This window comes from Odocoileus virginianus, chromosome 25 (assembly GCF_023699985.2).
Source record: "Odocoileus virginianus isolate 20LAN1187 ecotype Illinois chromosome 25, Ovbor_1.2, whole genome shotgun sequence".
In the NCBI taxonomy this organism is placed as follows: Eukaryota; Metazoa; Chordata; class Mammalia; order Artiodactyla; family Cervidae; genus Odocoileus; species Odocoileus virginianus.
This window is the reverse complement of record NC_069698.1, coordinates 2547285-2565440: the sequence shown is the minus strand read 5'-3', so window position 1 is coordinate 2565440 and position 18156 is coordinate 2547285. Positions and strand designations below refer to the sequence as shown.

General features: G+C 39.8%; 1 long non-coding RNA gene across 1 annotated transcript; it reads right to left on the bottom strand.

Annotated features, from left to right (window-relative positions):
* Positions 1 to 593: 593 nt before the first annotated feature.
* Positions 594 to 16340, bottom strand: LOC110148030 (uncharacterized). The gene is made up of 4 exons (XR_011483446.1): positions 16136 to 16340; positions 11976 to 12090; positions 8451 to 8576; positions 594 to 3085 (listed from the first exon to the last, which is right to left on the bottom strand). It is a non-coding gene; the product is annotated as an uncharacterized lncRNA (long non-coding RNA).
* Between the last annotated feature and the right edge of the window lie 1816 nt (positions 16341 to 18156).

Genomic DNA, 18156 nt, shown 5'->3' with positions numbered 1-18156 from the left:
GTGGCCACAGGACTGGAAAAGGTCAGCTTCCATTCCAATCCTAAAGAAAGGCAATGCCAAAGAATGCTGAAACTACCGCAAAATTGCATTCATCTCACATGCTAGTAAAGTGATACTTAAAATTCTCCAAGCCAGGCTTCAGCAATACGTGAACCATGAACTTCCAGATGTTCAAGCCGGTTTTAGAAAAGGCAGAGGAACCAGAGATCAAATTGCCAACATCCGCTGGATCATCGAAAAAGCAAGAGAGTTCCAGAAAAACATCTATTTCTGCTTTATTGACTATGACAAAGCCTTTGACTGTGTGGATCACAATAAAATGTGGGAAATTCTTCAAGAGATGGGAATACCAGACCACCTGACTTGCCTCTTGAAAAATCTGTTTGCAGGTTTGGAAGCAACAGTTAGAACTGGACATGGAACAACAGACTGGTTCCAAATCAGGAAAGGAGTACGTCAAGGCTGTTCATTGTCACCCTGGTTATTTAACTTATATGCAGAGTACATCATGAGAAAAGCTGGGTTGGAGGAAGCACAAGCTGGAATCAAGATTGTCGGGAGAAATATCAATAACCTCAGATATGCAGATGACACCACCCTTATGGCAGAAAGCAAAGAACTAAAGAGCCTCTTGATGAAAGTGAAAGAGGAGAGTGAAAAAGTTGGCTTAAAACTCAACATTCAGAAACTAAGATCATGGCATCCGATCCCACCACTTCATGGCAAATAGATGGGGAAACAGTGGAAACAGTGTCAGACTTTATTTTTCTGGGCTCCAAAATCACTGCAGATGGTGATTGCAGCCATGAAATTAAAAGACACTTACTGCTTGGAAGGAGAGTTATGACCAACCTAGACAGCCTGTTAAAAAGCAGAGACATTACTTTGCCAACAAAGGTCTGTCCAGTCAAGGCTATGGTTTTTCCAGTGGTCATGTATGGATGTGAGAGTTGGACTGTGAAGAAAGCTGAGTGCCTAAGGATTGATGCTTTTAAACTGTAGTGTTGGAGAAGACTCTTGAGAGTCCCTTGGACTGCAAGGAGATCCAACCAGTCCATCCTAAAGGAGATCAGTCCTGGGTGTTCATTAGAAGGACTGATGTTGAAGCTGAAACTCCAATACTTTTCACATCGCCACCTGATGCGAAGAGCTGACTCATTGGAAAAGACCCTGATGCTGGGAAAGATTGAGGGCAGGAGGAGAAGGATGAGATGGATGAAGATGAGATGGTTGGATGGCATCACCGACTCAATGGATGTGAGTTTGAGCAAGCTCCAGGAGTTGGTGATGGACAGGGAAGCCTGGCGTGCTGCAGTCCATGGGTTGCAGCGAGTTGGGCATGATTTAGCAACTGAACTGATTAAAGAATGTGAACAGACATTTCTCCAAAAGAGGTATATAAATGGGTAGTAAGAACATGAAAAGGTGCTCAACATCAGGTGTAATTAGGGGAATGCAAATCAAAACCATGGTGAGATACAACTTCACATCCATTCAGATGGCTACTATGAAAAACAGAAGATGCAAATGTTGTTGAAGATTTGGAGAAATTGGTACCCATGTGCATTGCTTTTGGGAATATAAAGTGGTTCAGCCACTGGCAAAATGGGATGCTGATTCCTTAAAAAATGAATTGATTAATCTGAAATTGATTATTCTGAAGGTAATAGAATTAGCATATGATCTGACCATTTCATTTTTGGGTATACACCCCAAGGAATAGAGAGCAGGGCTCGAATGGATAGTTTTGCATGGATGTTCATAATAGCATTATTCACAATAGCAAAAAGGCTGAAATATCCCAAGTGTCCATTGATGGATGGGTAAACAAAATGTGGTATATACATACAATGGAATATTTCATCTTTAATAAGGAAGAAAATTCTAACACATACTACAACATGGATAAACCTTGAACATATTATGCTAAATGGAATAAGCCAGTGGCAAAATGACAAAATTGTATGATTCCACTTCATTGAGATACCTAGAGTAAGTCAGATTAATAAAGAGAGAAAGTATAATGGGAGATGCTGGGGGCTGGAGGGTGCAGAAAAATGGAGAATTGTGTTTAATACATTTCAGTTTGAGAAAACAAAAGTTCTGAAGGTGGATGGTGATGATGGTTGCAGAAAACTGTAAATGTACCTAATGCCACTGAACCTATACTTAAAAATGGTTAAACTGGTGAATTTTATGTTATATATATTTGACTATTATTTCTTGGAAAGATAAAAAAGAAGTGGAGACCTATTTGCAGTTTTTATTAGGATTGGTGACTTATAAATGTCACCAATTTATAAAACTTATAAATGTTTTTAATGTTGTATCTTACTAAGAATAAGATATCCTTCTATTAATCACTTTTTATACTTATTACCAGAATGTTGACTTTTTCTTCACATAAGGTCTGAACATTTTTTATCTTAGATTATTACTTTTTTTTTGGTTTGATTTCTTTGTTATACATTTGAATGAATTTTTTTTCTATTTATTAACTGGTTCTTATTTGAATATAAAATAGTTTTCCATCCTTTACATTATATTGTTTTTTAACCAGGCATCTTCTTTTTCTTCCATCTTTTTCTCTAATACTGTTAGTTCCTTCAAACAAGTATTTATTGAGCTTATTTTGAATGTAGAGAAATGTCATGACGTCTAAAATGACGTACTTACGAGATACTTTCTATTTCACATTACACTGTATTGTGATTGTAACAGAAGAAAATAAACTGAAGAAGTCACTTATATGAGGTATGATCTGACCAGGCTCCCGGGGGGACCCTGACAGGCAGGGGTTCGTGTAGTGCCCCGAGAGGAGATGCTGCAGACCCCCTCTGGCTGTGTCCTTGACCAGCTCATGGAGGTCTGGGACCGCTGCCCACTGTGTGGCATTTCTCATCTCAGCCACAGGGCTTCTCATTCTTGAGTGTGCACCTCAGTCAAACTGGAAACTCGTAGAAGCTTTTTACAATACACAGCAAGGAGCTGCTGACTCAGACGCATGGAGCTCATCTGCCTGAGCTTTAAATGTATGCCCAGGTAATGCTTCTGATGCCATTGGGCCATGAACTGCATTGCTCTCCTGTAGTGAAAAATTCAATTACCGGCCTTAAACTACTTTTTTCCTAAGCCTGGTGCCACTGTCAGATTTTTATTTCTAAACGTCCAGTGTCCTTCTAGTCATGACTCCTGCCGTGGAGTCGTATGGGCTCCTCCTGACGGCTGGGCACACACCGACTTCCGTCCTTGCTCAGTACGGTTGTGTTTTGACCTCCACCGTCCTTCTCAGAGTCTCATTTGTTCTCAGTACTGTGCCCAGTGCACCTGGTCCCCCCTGAAGGTGACAGCCTCTCCAGGGATCCCTAGCTGCCCCGGCATGCACTACCCATCTCAGCTACTTTGGCTGGGTTAAAGCTATGGAAACCCGATTAAGCATCTGAGTCCTGTCATCTAGCTGTCCAGATACCACCACGTTCAATTGCTCTTCACTTCAAACCGACATATTCTACATCCCAAGGAATCTACTGGAACAGCACTCTTCCCCAGTCATCACTCTATTAATTTTTATAAGCACATCACAGCACATTTTGAATCCTGTTATTTAGTTCTGCATATGCCACCACGTCCAATTATTTTTTTTTACTTTCAAATCTATACAACCTACATTTCAAAGAACCCACTGTTACATCTTTCTCTAGTTCAAACTGTTAATTTTTATAGACACATTATCAGTTAAGTTAAAAAAATAAAATTCCCAATATACATACTCCTTTTTGTTACTCTAGTGGTTTTGTGTATTGATAAAATTGAGACATAACATGGTAAGTTTGGTTGCCTACTATACTCATAAAAATGGCATGTCATCTATGCAACCATATGTTGCTTATGTGTCTAAGCATATTCACAACCCTTAGTTTCTGAGCTCAGTGTAATGAAATGCTCATGTAGAACTGCCTGGTCCTATGTAACATTCCATGTAGTCAGCAATCATATTCATGTTGAATCTGGATAAGCCATTCTTACAGGTGTCTATTCTGTTTCTCTGGGCTTTGAAATGGTTCCTGATCTGTACCAGACTAGAGCTCTCTCTGACCACTGTCCTCTTTCCATATCTTCCTGATTCACCCAGTCCTTTTTCCTAATTAACTTTATTCTTACACTGAGTGAATATCTGATATCCCTAAAACAGTCTTAATGTTGGGTTTGGGGTAGGAAAATAGTTGGCATCAGTGTGTTGAATAACAAGGACGTTTGGGCAGAAAGTAATTCATTCTCGTCATCATATGTTATCTTAATTTTAATCTTCAACTCAGGTCTGGATGAACAAAGAGATTAAGCACATTGTTCACTACCATACAGCTTTAACTTGGGAGGACTGTCTGCCATTTTTCATGACTATTTTGGCACCTACTTTGAAATTGTGATTTTTTTTTCTTCCTAAAAGGGCTGTGAAAAATCTTAGCCTTTTCACTGGTTTATAGAAACCCAACATGTACACATGCAAAGTGACATACTGACCACTTATAACTAGATAATGGCCCAATCCCTTCCCTGTGACCATAGCCACTGAACTTCTTAGTAACTTCTTAGAGTTGGACAATAAAGACGGCTGAGCACCTTCATCTTCCCCAGAGAGCCGATGACCAGTATAGTTTCCCTCTTATTCACTTCTGTTTGCAAATCAGCATTAAATCTACCCTAGGTGAAACAAGGTTTAGGACTTTGCACATTATTTTTCTAAGCTTTCCTATCTATGACTTGAATCAGATTGAAGAAGATACTAGAAAAAAGCACAAATTCTTAACCTAGATCAGGGCATTGATTTGGGCCAGAGAATACTTTGTCATGGGGGACAGTCCTGTGTGTTGTATATCAGTATTCTGGTCTCTACTCACTAGATTGCAGTGGAACACACCCCTCCCCCCATGTAAAGAGTGCAACACCAAAAATGTCACCAGACAATGCCAGGTGTCCCCTGAGGCATAAATTTGCCCCTGTCTGAGACTGCTGCTTTAGACAAATAAAAATTAAGCGATGCAAATGGTCCACATGGAAAAAACTATGATTTTTCCAGTAGTGATGTATGGATGTGAGAGCTGTACCATGCTGAAGAATTGATGTTTTCTAACTGTGGTGTTGGAGAAGACTCTTGAGAGTCCCTTGGACTGCAAAGAGATTAAGCCAGTCAATGCTAAAGGAAATCAACCCTGACTATTCATAAGAAGGACTGATGAATGGGTTCATGCTAGGGTTGAAACTCCAATTCTTTGGCCAACTGATGTGAAGAGTCAACTCACTGGAAAAGACCCGATGCTGGGGAAGACTGAAGGCAAGAGGAGGAGCAGGCGACAGAGGATGGAGTGGTTAGAGAGCGTCACCAGGTTGATGGACGTGAGTTTGAGCAAACGCCGAGATACTGGAGGACAGAGGAGCATGGCGTGCTACAGTCATGGGGTAACTGAGTCAGAAATGACTTAGTGACTGAACAGCAACAACAATAACTTTCATTATTCAGTTCAGTTCAGGCGCTCAGCCGTGTCCCAACCCCGTCGACTGCAGCACGCCAGGCTTCCCTGTCTGTCACCAACTCCCAGAGCCTACTCAAACTCATATCCATCATGTTGGTGATGCCATCCAACCATCTCATCCTTTGTCGTCCCCTTCTCCTCCCACCTTCAATCTTTCCCAGCATCAGGGTCTTCTCCAGTGAGTCAGTTCTTCGCATCATGTAGTCAAAATAGTGGAGTTTCAGCTTCAGCATCAATCCTTCCAATGAATATTCAAGACTGATTTCCTTTAGGATGGACTGGTTGGATCTCTTTACTGTCCAGGGGACTCTCAAGAGTCTTCTCCAACAACCACAGTTCAAAAGCATCAATTCTTTGGTGCTCAGCTTTCTTTATAGTCCAACTCTCACAGTAATACATGACTACTGGAAAAACCATAGCTTTGACTTGACAGACCTTTGTTAGTAAAGCAATGTCTGCTTTTTAATATGCTGTCTAGGTTGGTCATAGCTTTTCTTCCAAGGAACAAGCGTCTTTTAATTTCATGCCCACTGTCACCATCTGCAGTGATTTTGGAGCCCCCCAAAATAAAGTCTCTCACTATTTCCATTGTTTCCCCATCTATTTGCCATGAAGTGATGGGACCGGATGCCATGATCTTAGTTTGCTGAATGTTGAGTTTTAAGCTAGCTTTTTCACTCTCCTCTTTCACTTTCATCAACAGGCTTTTTAGTTGTTCTTTGCTTTCTGCCATAAGGGTGGAGTCATTTGTGTATCTGAGGTTATTGATATTTCTCCTGACAATCTTGATTCCAGCTTGTGCTTCCTCCAGCCCAGCATTTCTCATGATGTACTCTGCATATTTGTTAAATAAGCAGAGTGACAATATACAGCCTTGACGTACTCCTTTCCCGATTTGGAACCAGTCTGTTGTTCCATGTCCCGTTTTAACTGTTGCCTCTTGACCTGAAAACAGACTTCTCAAGAGGCAGGTCAGGTGGTCTGCTATTCCCATCTCTTTAGAAATTTTCCACAGTTTGTTGTGATCCACACAGTCAAAGGCTTTGAGGTAGTCAATAAAGAAAACGTAGATGTTTTTCTCGAACTCTTGCTTTTTTGATGATCCAGCGGATGTTGGCAATTTGATCTCTGGTTCCTCTGCATTTTCTAAATCCAGCTTGAACATCTGGAAGTTCACAGTTCATGTACTATTGAAGCTTGGCTTGGAGAATTTTGAGAATTACTCTGCCAGCATGTAAGATGAGTACAATTGTGCGGTAGTTTGAATGTTCTTCGACATTGCCTTTCTTTGGGATTGGAATGAAAATTGACCTTTTCCAGGCCTGTGGCCACTGCTGAGTTTTCCAGATTTGCTGGCATATTGAGTGCAGCTTTTTCACGGTATCGTCTTTTAGGATTTGAAATAACTCAGCTGTAATTCTATAACCTCCTCTGGCTTTGATTGTAGTGATGCTTCCTAAGGCCCATTTGACTTCACATACCAGGATGTCTGGCTCTAGGTGAGTGATCACACCATTGTAGTTATCTGGGTCATGAAGATCTTTTTTGTACAGTTCTTCTGTGTATTCTTGCCACCTCTTCTTAATATCTTCTGCTTCTGTTAGGTCCATACTATTTCTGTCCTTTATTGTGCTCATCTTTGCATGAAATGTTCCCTTGATAGCTCTAATTTTCTTGAAGAGATCTCTAGTCTTTCCCATTCTATTTCTTTGCATTGATCACAGAAGAAGCCTTTCTTATCTCTGCTGTTCTTTGGAACTCTGCATTCACATGGGTATATCTTTCCTTTTCTCCTTTGCCTTTCACTTCTCTTCTGTTCTCTGCTATTTGAATGGCCTCCTTAGACAACCATTTTGCATTTCTTTTTCTTGGGGATGGTCTTGATCACTGCCTCCTGTAGAATGTCATGAACCTCCGCCATAGTTCTTCAGGCACTCTGTCCGATCTAATCCCTTGAATCTATTTGTCACTTCCTCTGTATAACTGTAAGGGATTTGATTTAAGTCATACCTGAATGGTTTAGCGGTTTTCTGTACTTTCTTCAATTAAAGTCTGAATTTGGCAATAAGGAGTTCATGATCTGAGGCGCAGTCAGCCTCCGGTCTTGTTTTTGCTGCCTGTAAGAGCGCCTCCACCTTTGGCTGCAAAGACTATAATCTGTCTGATTTCGGTGTGACTACCTGGTGATGTCCACGGGTAGAGTCTTGCCTTGTGTTCTTTGTCTTTAAGATAATTTACATGACTTTAGAAAATTAGCAGAAGTTCACTCTTGGTCTCAAAGTTGACATAACAAAGCAGTTATGGACTCCTCAAAAAGAAATGCTGATACAAATTAAGGTGCTCCATGCAGATGAGCTTCTATCTGAGTTAATTGCTTCCAAGAGCCCAACCTGAACTTCAGGCATTTAATGATAAGTGCCCATTCAATAACAGATTCAACCAGGTTGTTTGGACTATGAATTAACCCATGTGGAAAGGCAACATTAGACATTTCTCTAAGCTAAAGCAATTACCTTTTCAGATACTAATTTTTAAACATAATGTTTAGTACTCACCTGACACAATACCTGTGTAGTCAATAAATATCTAATGAAAGAATGCTAGTTTAAATTAAAAAATGGTGGATATTAGTTGAATGCATATGGAATCTAGAAAGATGGTACTGATGAACCTATCTGCAGGGCAACAATGGAGATGCAGACATAGAGAACATACTTGCAGACACAGTGAGGAAAGGAGAGAGTGAGGCGAATTGAGAGAATAGTATGGAAACATATACATTACCATAAATAGAGTAGAAAGCAAGTGAGAATTCTCTGTGTAAGACAGGGAGTTCAGCCCCGTGCTCTGTGACGACCTAGAGGGGTGGGATTGGATGGGAGACTGGAGCGGGTTCAGCAGGGAGGGGACGGATTATACCTGTGGCTCCTTCGTGTTGACGAGAGCAGAGGCCAACACAATTTTGTAAAACAGTTGTCCTGCAATCATTGTATTTTGTTCCATACTTCTCAACAATGTGCAATTATAATCTTTGATACTTAAAATCTGTTGGAATAAAAAAATATTAGTTGGAATAAAAAAATGAGGGTATGGTTGTGTGTGGTTGTAGGGTATGTCTCAGGCTTTTGGCCACTTGCTAGAGTCTATTCTGTCTCATATGGGGACTCAAAGTGTGGTCAGCAAATGTGCAGTGCAGACATTGCCAGGCAGATTGTTAGAAATGCAGACTCTCAAACCTCATCCTTGACTGACTAGTTCAGATTACCAAGTGCAACATTTTCCCCAGGTGATTATTTTACAGATTGAATCTTGCTAAGCACTGCTCCCAAACACTAGTTTTTCAGATTACTAAAATAAATATTCTAGGAAAGGATTCTATAAAAAACAAGTTTTGGGAGAGTTGACTAAGTAAAGTCATACAGGTTCTTATACAACTGTACTTCTCAAGAACTCTCCATGTTTAAATTCTAACTTTCTAAGTTGGAAAGTGGTGGGAGATATTAAGTAGTGTTTTCCAAACTTATTTGATAATGGAACCAATTTATGATAGACAGTACTTTAGAAGAGGTTGCTGTGGAACATTCATTTCATAATTGAGTGGCAACTAGATCTTATGTAAATATATTAATCAAGTAACCATTCATGGTTATTGATTACTTTAGTGGAAGAACAAAATATACTTTCAGACAAGAAAAAAACTAAGAAAAATATAATAAACAAACAAAAAAAACCAGTAAACAACACTTGTTAAAATACTAAGTACTTAAATTTAAAAATAAAGCAGCAATTATAAAAAAAAATCATTGATTTGTAGCATCTAGCACATAACATTTTTGGATGGATGAAATACTGTGAAGTGTTTCAAGATACTTTTGCATACATCTAGTTCTTATTGTTAATGAAATTTTGAGTATTAGAAATATTTAAACAAAATTAACAATTAAAATATCTCTTAAAAGAACACTCTATCGAGGTATGTATGATTGACATACAAAAAGATGTACAGAAATGATGTAAACAATCTGATGAGTTTGGAGATAACACGTGTGAAATTATCGTCACAACTGTGAACTAAACATGCTGCCTGTTGTAACAGTAAACGAAGGGTCTTGCAGCCATCGGTCACTGTAGCCACTCTACGGGGAGCCCTGGTGGAACTCAGGATGGAAGCATAATGCCCGCCATTGCATCACCAGCCATGGCAGACACCCTAGCTCCACGCCTGGCGGTGCACCCCGAGGAAACTCATGCTGAAAGAGCCCGAGATAGGGCCCCAGAGCGCTGAGGTGCGTATCAAAGGAATGAATTCAGTGAGCTCAAATGCTTGCATCTTCCATACGTAGAAGAGCACTAAATTCTCTAATTTAAGATGCCTGGTTTTCTTTTATTAACAGTAGTTTTTTGATGTTCCAGATACCTAGTCTTCAATGCAAAAAGTCCTGTATATCTGGGCTCCCTGCCTTGCCTCTTTGGAGCAGTTCATCAGAGCTATCTGAGAAATCACATTGCAGATTTAAGTCCTCAGCTTTGTCCACCGAATAAAACATAACTCTCAACTCTATTTTTTTTTCTTTTACTTTTGTCACATGGCATGTGAGATCTTAGTTCCCTGACTGGGGATTGAACCCATGCTACCTGAATTGGAAGCATGGAGTCTTAACCACTGGACTTCCAGGGAACTCCTTTCAACTTTAAAGTTGTACATTTTTTTTTCAGTCAACATAGCCTGTGCCAGAAACACTTCCATTACCTCCAAGCGTTTCCTTTTGCCTGTCCTCTTAAAAAAGAAATAATGATATGCTGAATAAAAAGTATTATAAGATTATCACAGGAAATGTGTACAGTACATAATAGTATAAAAAGGAAATTATATAATCTTACTATTCATAGAGTTGCACAGATGTCATTTTAATTTATTCTCTTCAAGTCCTCTTTTCAGTACATTTATATATATAAAATGTTAAATAATGTATATACTTTTATTTTACTGTTTTGCTTTTTTAACACTACACCATGAAAATTTCTTTAAGTATCAAAAATTATTTGAAAACATATTATTTAAAGAATGAGTTTATCTGTTAGATAAATTTGCCATAATTTACAAATTAATCTTTTAATGAGTGATACTCAGGCTATTTATATAATTTTATGCTTCTAAATAATACTCAGAAAAAAGTTCTAATTTAAGTAGAATTCTAATTATTTCGTTAGAGTAAGTTCTCAGAAATAGAATAATTGCTTTAAAAGGAATAAAAGTTTTAAACAACAATGTAAAAAATGAGAGATTTTAAAGATTTAACATATTGTTTTTCTTTATTTATACTTTCTTAGAAATATAGCATCAGTTTTATTATTTAAAGCAAAAGTAATATCTGACTTATAAGCATTCACTTTATGTGCATAGCAAGTGTACTTCCATAGTGAAACAGTTGAATTCATATTCTTCAGTGTTCTCAAAAATTTTTGACTGATTAGTTTTATGGCTGGAACACCTGGCCTCTTGGTTGACTCCATCACAATGACTGACTATGATCAAATGACATTCTATAATTCACTTTCAGTTGATAGATATATAATTATTCAAATAAAAGGGAAGATTAATGGTTATGAATCCACCAAAAGCTGTGTACTTCTTCAGTGAAATCTTGCAAAGATCCCCAGGAGTCTCCTAATTTCAAATTATGCATATGATCATCTCACAGTGTGATTGACATGGGTTTTCTTGCCATCATTCAATCACATCAGTCCTCTTTTGTTTAACAAAATATTTTAAGTGGAGAGGAAATTCTATGATTAAATATTCTGAATGAATAACATTAATAGTATGAGCACATGTGTGTACATGAGAATAGTTTAGGTGCATTTATACACAGGAATATCAGCTAAAAATAGCAAGATCATTCATAGTCATTCATACTTTGTGAACTTGACTCTCTATAAAAATATGTCTAAAGAAGTTACAGGCTTGGTTGGAGGGTTTTTGACAGCAAAGAAAAAATTGGATTTGCCCCTGACAGGCTATTTACTCGCAATTGTGAGGTATGAGAGTAGATGATTAGGGTCATGGTGTTTCAGATGTACTCTTTCCTTGAATATTATTTCTGAGAGCAGCTTGAGTTAGAACAGCAGGTGAAGAATGAGTTTGTCAAAAATCATTTTTGAGGTTATCTTATTAAAAGCATTTAAAGTGTGGAAAGCCCCTGGAGTATCTCACCCAGGATTTGGCATACAGTAGGCACTTGAATATTTGATTTTGATCTGTCCTGCTATGGCTTAAGTTTACAAACAAATGCCTAGAGAGTGGGTGAATTTCTTACACATTGGTACAGTAAACCAACATTAATTTAAAAGGTCAGCTTGGTGTAAATTTCTGAAGTTCAGAAAGCATGGATTTGCAATTCTTGCCCTTGGCTTTGTTATAGTTTAATTAAATTCTTAACCTACCTGGCTGGTTGTCTCTCTTCTGGTAGCAGCAGTTCTTAAAGGGTACTGACTCTTCTTTAGAAATGACTCAGAATACACTAAATTTTAATCCCAGTTGAACTCTGATCTGACCAAACTAACAAAGAAAAAAAAATTTAAGAATGTTTTAAGTGATTGTTAGTTTCATTTTTAAAACTAATGAAATAATGTCCATAGAATATCTCAAATCAATTTTTAATCCACTCTCCTTATTTTTGTTCCCTCTGCACAAAAGTTTGGCTGAGTTCTTTGAGATATTCTAGAAATAAAAGAGATAAGTAACCTCAGCAATTTCAGCACCATTATATCACATCTTTTTGACAAGTTTGAACTTATGTTTGTAAATGCATGTAGCAAAAATATTCCCTTTGATAAGGGAATAGATTATTTATGACGACTTTCAAAACCCTGCTATTTTCTCAGAATGTGATAGATCACTCAGTGAAACCAGAACTAGAAGAATTTCTAATAAAACTATTTGGAATGCCTGAATTGGCTTACTTCTCCCATAAAGTTGTATGATTTAGATTGTTAATAACAGAAAGCTTAGGAATCTATTATTTTAAAAGTTCTTAATTGTCTTAATAGTCCTACTAACTGCACATTGAAGACATTAGTCATTGACAGGGTATGTATGTAGGCATATAAATAATTTGTGCAGTTTTTAAATCAGTAATGACTGGTATTTACATGACACCATTGTAACCAACTTTGCTTCTAACAGTACTTTTATTTTTTTCCACTCATCATGCCTTTTCAAAAAACATATGTTTTCTCCTGTACCCATCCTCCTACTGATGACATTTTAATACTCTTGTTCCTAATGGTCACATGTGGTCCACTGGAGAAGGGAGTGGCAAACCACTTGAGTATTTTTGCCTTGAGAACCCCATGGACAGTATGAAAAGGCAAAAAGATAGGACACTGAAAGATGAACTTCCCAGGTTGGTAGGTGCCCAGTATGTTACTGGAGATCAGTGGAGAAATAACTCCAGAAAGAATGAAGGGATGGAGCCAAAGCAAAAACAACACCCAGTTGTGGATGTGACTGGTGACAGAAGCAAGGTTCGATGCTGTAAGCAGCAATATTGCATAGGAACCTGGAATGTTAGGTCCATGAATCAAGGCAAATTGGAAGTGGTCAAACAGGAGATGGCAAGAGTGAACATCGACTTTCTAGGATTAGCGAACTAAGATGGACTGGAATGGGTGAATTTAACTCAGATGACCATTATATCTACTACTGTGGGCAGGAATCTCTTAGAAGAAATGGAGTAGTCATCATAGTCAACAAAAGAGTCTGAAATGTAGTTTTCAGATGCAATCTCAAAAATGACAGAATGATCTCTGTTCGTTTCCAAGGCAAACCATTCAATATCACAGTAATCCAAGTCTGTGCCCTGATCAGTGACACTGAAAAAGCTGAAGTTGAATGGTTCTATGAAGACCTACAAGACCTTCTAGAACTAACACCCCAAAAAGATGTCCTTTTCATTATAGGGGACTGGAATGCAAAAGTAGGGAGTCAAGAAACACCTGGAGTAACAGGCAAATTTGGCCTTGGAGTACAGAATGAAGCAGGGCAAAGGCGAATAGAGTTTTGCCAAGAGAACGCACTGGTCATAGCAAACACCCTCTTCCAACAACGCAAGAGAAGACTCTAAACATGGACATCACCAGACGGTCAACACCGAAATCAGTTTGATTATATTCTTTGCAGCCAAAGATGGAGAAGCTCTATACAGTCAGCAAAAACAAGACCAGGAGCTGACTGTGGCTCAGATCATGAACTCCTTATTGCCAAATTCAGACTGAAATTGAAGAAAGTTAGGGAAAACCACTAGACCATTCAGGTATGACCTAAATCAAATTCTTTTTGACTATACAGTGGAAGTGAGAAATAGATTTAAGGGACTAGATCTGATAGAGTGCCTGATGAACTATGGATGGAGGTTCATGACATTGTACAGGAGATAGGAATCAAGACCATCCCCAAGAAAAAGAAATGCAAAAAAGCAAAATGGCTGTCTGAGGAGGCCTTACAAATAGCTGTGAAAGAGAGTGAAAAGCAAAGGCGAAAAGGAAAGATATTTTCATTTGAATGTGGAGTTTCAAATAATAGAAAGGAGAGATAAGAAAGTCTTCCTCAATGATCAATGCAAAGAAATAGAGGAAAACAATAGAATGGGAAAGAATAGAGATCTCTTCAAGAAAATTAGAGATACCAAGGGAACATTTCATGCGAAGATGGGCTCAATAAAGGACAGAAATGGTATGGACCTAACAGAAGCAGAAGATATCAAGAAGAGGTGGCAAGAATACACAGAACTGTACAAAAAAGATCTTCACGACCCAGATAATCATGATGGTGTGATCACTCACACTCACCTAGAGCCAGACATCCTGGAATGTAAACTCAAGTGAGCCTTAGGAAGCATCACTATGAACAAAGCTAGTGGAGGTGATGGCATTCCAGTTGAGCTATTTCAAATCCTGAAAGATGATGCTGTGAAAGTGCTGCACTCAATATGTCAGCAAATTTGGAAAACTCAGCAGTAGCCACAGGATTAGAAAAGATAAGTTTTCATTCTAATCCCAAAGAAAGGCAATGTCAAGAACGTTCAAACTATTGCACTATTGCATTCATCTCACACGCTAGTAATGCTCAAAAGTCTCCAAGCCAGGCTTCAACAGTACATGAATCATGAACTTCCAGATGTTCAAGCTGGATTTAGAAAATGCAGAGGAACGAGAGATCAAATTGCCAACATCTGCTGGATCATTGAAAAAGCAAGAGTGTCTCAGAAAAACATCTATTTCTGCTTTACTGACTATGCCAAAGCCTTGGACTGTGTGGATCACAATAAACTGTGGAAAATTCTTCAAGAGATGGGCATACCAGATCACCTGACCTGCCTCTTGAGAAACCTGTATGCAGGTTTGGAAGCAACAGTTAGGACTGGACATGGAAAAACAGACTGGTTCCAATTAGGAAAAGGAGTACATCAAGGCTGTATATTGTCACCCTGCTTATTTAACTTATATGCAGAGCACATCATGAGAAACGCTGGGCTGGATGAAGCACAAGTGGGAATCAAGATTGCTGGGAGAAATAGCAATAACTTCAGATATGCAGATGATACCACCCTTATGGCAGAAAGTGAAGAAGAACTGAAGAGTCTCTTGATGACACTGAAAGGGGAGAGTGAAAAAGTTGGCTTAAAACTCAACATTCAGAAACTAAGATCATGGTATCCAGTCCCATCACTTCATGGAAAATAGATGGGGATACAGTGGAAACAGTGTCTGACTTTATTTTTTGGGGTTCCAAAATCACTGCAGATGGTGAATGCAGCCATGAAATTAAAAGATGCTTACTTCTTGGAAGGAAAGTTATGACCAACTTAGACAGCCTATTAAAAAGCAGAGAGATATCTAGTCAAAGCTATGGTTTAAAAAGAAAAAAAAGAAAAAGAAAAAGCAGAGAGATTACTTTGGCAACAAAGATCCGTCTAGTCAAGGTTATGGTTTTTCCAGTGGTCATGTATGGATGTGAGAGTTGGACTGTGAAGAAAGCTGAGTGCCGAAGGATTGATGCTTTTGAACTGTGGTGTTGGAGAAGACTCTTGAGAGTCCCTTGGACTGCAAGGAGATCCAACCAGTCCATCCTAAAGGAGATCAGTCCTGGGTGTTCACTGGAAGGACTGATGCTGAAGCTGAAACTCCAGTACTTTGGCCACCTGGTGCAAGAGCTGACTCATTGGAAAAGACCCTGATGCTGGGAGGGATTGGGGGCAGGAGGAGAAGCGGACGACAGAGGATGAGATGGTTGGATGGCGTCACCAACACGATGGACATGAGTTTGAGTAAGCTCCAGGAGTTGGTGATGGACAGGGAGGCCTGGCGTGCTGCAGTTCATGGGGTCACAGAGTCGACGCGACTGAGTCACTGAACTGAACTGAACTGAACCGTGAACAGTTCCCCTCAGGAGGCGTGGCAGTTCCCTCCAGTATCCGTGTCTGGATGAGCCCACAGACACAGAAAAGCCTGGCCGGCGACCGTCCATGGGACTGCAAAGAATCAGACACGACTCAAGCAACTGATCAGCACGCACCACGAACATCAACACCTTAGGTGCTTACGTTAAAAGGTTGGCCGTACAGACATTTGATACTGCCAGTTGGGACTAGTCACCGCAGAGGTGTGCGTGTATTTTTAAATTACCATTTTAAACGGTGATGTTATTTTTAATTACAGTTCTGCCCGAAGGCGCAGGGACGGAGGGTGGACCAGGGTGGTGGGAGAGACACCCCCTCTCCGACCGCGCTCTGAGGGCGCCAGCGCGGTGTCCCGCGGGCTGCGTGGGGCGTGCGCCCACGTGCGGCGGCGGCGCCCGATGCTTCGCCGCGCGTCACTGACAGGCGCCGTGCTTGCTCTGCCGTCGGCCAGCGCAGCGGGCGCAGAGCCAGGCTCGCCACGGTTACAGCCCACGCGCGTCCTCAGCCCACACGACGCCTGGCCTCCTGTGCGGGAGCTTCTTGCGAGCTTCTCGCGTGTGAGCTGCTGCTTCAGGTTCTTTCCATGGGAACGTGGCCGGGCAGCTTGTCCGCGCTGCGCAGTCCTCCTGGCCTCAGGGAACCGGGTGCCCGCGTGTTGGCGCCGCACCGAACCAGGGGCCTGTCCAGCTTCTCTCAAGTGCACAGGCAGCTTTTTTGGGCCATATTACGTGGCATGTGGGCTCTTCCGACCAGGGATTCCATTGTGCTCGCTGCTTTGGGAGCCTGGAGTCAAGCAGTGGACCCCCCGCAAGTCCCTCCCGGTGACTTTTTTGAGAGGACTTTAATGAAGCCCAGGGTGAAATGTGGGCTTCCCAGGTGGCGCTGTCGATAAAGAACCCACCTGCCAACGCAGGAGCCGCAGGAGAAAAGGGTTTGGTCCTTGGGTCGGGAAGATTCGCCAGAGGAGGGCATGGCAACCCTCCCCAGTATTCTCGCCTGCAGAATCCAACGGACAGAGCAACTTGGCAGGCTGCAGTCCGTAAGGTCGCAGAGAGCTGGACCTGGCTGAAGTGACGTAGCAGGAGGGCGCAGGTGGAACAGACCTCGTGATTGAATTTATTTCCTATATGTACGAATTCCTCTCAGCGTATCTCATCTCTAAGCGAGGCTCTGTGGAGACCATTTATTACAGGGTAATAAGAGTATGGCTGGTGCATTCAACTAGCTCGAAATTGTAATTTCAGCTAATTGAATGCAATTCTGTAAAAAATGAACTATATATGCCTTTGATTATCAGCCAGATTAGACACATACAGCTAGTGACCTAGCATATTTGCCAATTTAAAATTGATGTTCTAATGTTCTATGAAATTTATGCAAGTCTAAGGACTAAGAATAATATGAGCCTCATAAAAAGTCATTTCATCTAGAATATAGCCAATATATTTAAAATTAATATCAAGGTTCTCATGTTTGTAATTTTAAAAAAGGCTCATTAATGACAATTTTAAGCCTAGATGTTTTAATGATGTAACTTTTATAGTAATAGATTTATAATTAAACACACCTTTTTTCCCTCTTAAAGTGTGAAATACATAGACCTAGAATACATTAAATTTGATGTCTTTCTTCGTGAAAGAAACTTGTCTAAATTACTGAGAGTTACCCAAAATTCCCTTGTGAATCTTGAGATTTTTTTTTCTCCCACTTATAAAATCTTCAATTTTTCTAAGGAAAAGTCATTTTTTGAATGCTTATAATGGAATGGCGTGGCCCCTGATAACCAGGTGTAGAAGATATGCTTGCTCTTCAGGGCTCAGTTCAGGTAGGCAAGATCTATTTTGTGTGTGTGTGTGTGTACACACGTATAATTTTTTGTTTTTGTTATTTTAATTCTTAATTCTATCTATAATTCTATTTATAATTCTTATATATTTTATATCTTGATTTGATATCTATTTGTGCTCTGCCAGTCTGGCAGGGTGGAAGAAGTTAGAGAAAGAGTTGTGGGAGATTACGAGGTACAGACTTCCAGTTACAAAATAAATGAGTCCTGAGGATGAAATGTACGGCCTGGATAGTATAGTCAGTAGTAATGTAATATCTTTGTATGATGACAGATGACTTATTGTGGTGATCATTTTATAATCCATAGAAATATCCAT